The following is a 3686-nucleotide window of genomic DNA, read 5'->3' as shown; positions in this document are numbered from 1 at the left end:
TTGGATGCTTGGAGTGAACTTATTTCATATAAATATTTATCTTCCAATTAATTAGAGCCACAAATATAAAAGTGATTCTTTCTACTTCACGGGAGGGGATAGACAGAGTAGACAATCATGCCATTACTTCAGTGAAGATATAGCTTTTAGTTCAAATGGAAGCTATGATTTTCTCTGTTCGAAGTATAACAATGCATATCATTTACATCTGATATAAACATGTGTATAGAGGACTGAAACAGAGGAAGTAAAACGGGAAACATTTTAGTCAGAAATAAAGTCGTAGGACAAGTTATCCAAACTTTACGCTAGTGTTCATAATACTTTGTATCAATATTAGAAGTCATTAAAACCACTTGACATACCTGCAATAAACTCCTACTCATTCTTATTATGACATAACACATAAACTGGCCTGCTTTATATCAGTTACAAAGAATAATATTGACAAGCATAAATAGGATGAACATTTACATAAAGATTATCAACGTTCATGATATATGTGCATACTTTTACATAGTCTCATCATAAGCACCTAGTCAACTCAGACTTTGCATCGTTTACAATGTTAGGAACATGTTTTATATACCTTATTATTTTTCATTCGTTCTGTCTTCTTTTGCTATACCCTGGTCTTCCACTTTAGCCAGCTGTCAAGCAAACATACGTTCCAATAATGGCATTAGATGCTACCCACGAAGTTAAGCGCTCAGCATACTAACTTGTGCGCTCAAGATATGAACTTGTGCGTATACAATATATCAACTTGTGCACTCAACATGCTAACTCGTACGCTCAACATATTAACTTGTGCGCTCAACATACTAACTTGTGCGTATACAATATATTAACTTGTGCACTCAACATGCTAACTCGTACGCTCAACATATTAACTTGTGCGCTCAACATACTAACTTGTGCGTATACAATATATTAACTTGTGCACTCAACATGCTAACTCGTACGCTCAAGATATGTTTCATCAGGTCCCTTCAGCGCTTCCGTAGTGAATGCACTGTGGTATCACTTTATATCGTTGGTTGTTAGTCTGGTTTATTTGCACCCAGCCATGTTATTGCAGGAGTCAAGCTGAGCAGCGTCAAGCAATAAATACTGACACTCGGCAAACTGCCAGAAGTCTGCAAAGGTTATCGGCTGAAAGAAATATTTTAATTTCCTTTTCATATAAATTTCAAAGATAATTTGCCCTTTACATCAAATCGGTCTGGTTTGGATGATAGTCAATGCGGGTTATTATTTGTCATTGTCCTTTTAGATACTGCATAACCTTCAATAAACATTTATCGTCGAAGGTGTTGAGTCGACCTCTGTATTGATACGGATTAAACGCCGGCTATGGAACATAAGCATCCGTTTGCATTCAGATGATAAAGATTAGCTTTGCACAAAGGTTACCTTGAATTTATGATTGTTGACTCAGAATTAGTAATGACTGTACGTTTTCATGTTATGTGACTGTCAGGATCATATTGCTAATGTTGGCAAGAAGTTTATGACCTATACTATACTTCCTTTAAAAAGTTTAGACTCACTTAAAACACTCACTATATGTTATGTATAATATGGTTACATCGAAGATTGATTTCTCTACTAACTTGGGGAAACCAACTTCAAACCTTACGCAGATGAACTGCACGAGGATCATGCATCAAGTTGCTGAAAAGCATGTGCAAATATCGTGCATGTGAGCAGATGCGTTTTGGTGTAATGTTTTGTTAAGAATTCGTCAATTTTCACTGATTTCTATCATTTATTGAACTCATGACAATAATCTTTTCAACGTTACGAAATTGTTTTATAATACACCAGTTCATGTGTAAACAGTACCTTTAATCAGTGTGTAATATTGTGTAACATTAGTTTAGAACAGTTGCGTGAAGTATATTTACACTAGTGGGTCTAAATCTTTGAAAGGAAGTATATTTTCCTGCAACTTGAAGTAAGCAACCACGCAGACATCTGGGTTGAAATGCGTGTTATTTCAGTGAGCGGGTCGCTAGGAAACAAATATTCATATCAGAAAATATATATACTGTAACGGTATTTATACTACCATAGTATATACCTAGCACATTTATTAAGCAAATAACTAAATACTAAATGTGAAGTATGTACGCTGGCCGTTTGCTAAATGTGGTTTGTAAAGCGCTATTTATATTTATGATAATGGACACAAACAAAAACGTCATACATTGACATCAATGTTGTTACACGTAGCAACGTTGTGAGCAAAACAATCGTCGTGGCTATGCCGGAGGCTAAAGTTTTCTTTTCATTCTTTTAGGTATTTGTATTCTTTTTTGGGTTCAGATATCTAGACGAAGCCAAATAGATTTATTCACTGAATATGAAGTAGAAAAAAACCTGTAGAAACAAAATTATTTACTTTGTAAGTTAACCGTTTCTCAAGAAATAATACATAACGTTAATAAGGACCTGTCGAAGTGCAGAATCCTACATGTTCTTTTGAACTGGTGTGTTCCTACACGGATCGTGTTGGCCGTAGAACAGGTAAGCAAATGTTTCCAGTAAAATTATTCCACTACGTTTGAGGTCCATTGTAGTTTATTAGACATGAGGTTGCTTATTTTTTTATCTTGGTATGAAACTCTTGAATTGATATAATTAAGCTAAACGCTAACAGTTCAGTGTTTGAATCAATAATGAAAGAGCCCATATGGCATTATATCCAGGGTGGCATTGTAACCAGTTAGGACTCGGGTGTCTGCAGTACACCGGTGTGTTTCCAGCAGTTAGCAACTGTAACAGGTGTTACTTGCTCGCATACTTTCTTCACATAGCGTATACTGTCACTCAACAGGATGGTTGAAGGTACGGCATTGTCTGTGCAATCAACAAGGTGATTGAGCTGATGTCTCCTGTAATGCGCCCCAGCGTCTAGGGGCTGCAGGTGACTTCTTGTTGTAGGTGGCAGGATGTGTATCGTCACATGTGTTAACACATCTACATGCAGCCAGTGTAATTGGCATTACAACCAGGGAAAAATGACTCTTGTTCTAAAAACCATTGGCTTTTTTAAAGAGAGTGATTTGATTGATAAATATTGATGTATATAGTGACATTTTATAGATAGGTAATACATGAATATTTACTGTGATTTGTAGGAGCGGTACCCTTAACGGGGGTTGAAGTGCCGCAAAATTATTGTTTCCTTGAAAGGGTATATAAGCCGACAGTATATTCACATCTACCACCCTTTTTAATCGTAGAATGTTTGTACTTTTTAAATAAATGGCCAACATTACCTACAATCACTATCAGCTGAAGGGATGGTATAAATCCAGCTAGAGAACCGTGCAGGAAGCAGAAGTCCACACGGTCCGTTGCTAGCGATCTCTTGTCAAACTTTTTATATATCGTATCGTTAATTGTTAGTGTTTTATCTTAATTTTCCTTGTTCTAGTTTTAACATATACGTGACAACCTAGTAATTTTACTGTCCTTCGTTGACAGGGTTTTATGAATTATATGTATTTATCATAAATTTAGAACTCACTGAAAGTTTCAACCTTGAAAGATCTGTTTAACAGCAGTTCTCATTACGTTCTTGGGTTTTTTAATAGGTATTGAATTAATTGGTTTATTTTGAGATACTTAGATATTGTAAGTATTAAACAAACAATATAAGTGGGTCGAATGAATAC

This window comes from Haliotis rubra, unplaced genomic scaffold (assembly GCF_003918875.1).
Source record: "Haliotis rubra isolate DU_JTF1 unplaced genomic scaffold, ASM391887v1 Scf752, whole genome shotgun sequence".
NCBI classification, from domain to species: domain Eukaryota; kingdom Metazoa; phylum Mollusca; class Gastropoda; order Lepetellida; family Haliotidae; genus Haliotis; species Haliotis rubra.
This window is presented reverse-complemented; position numbering follows the sequence as displayed.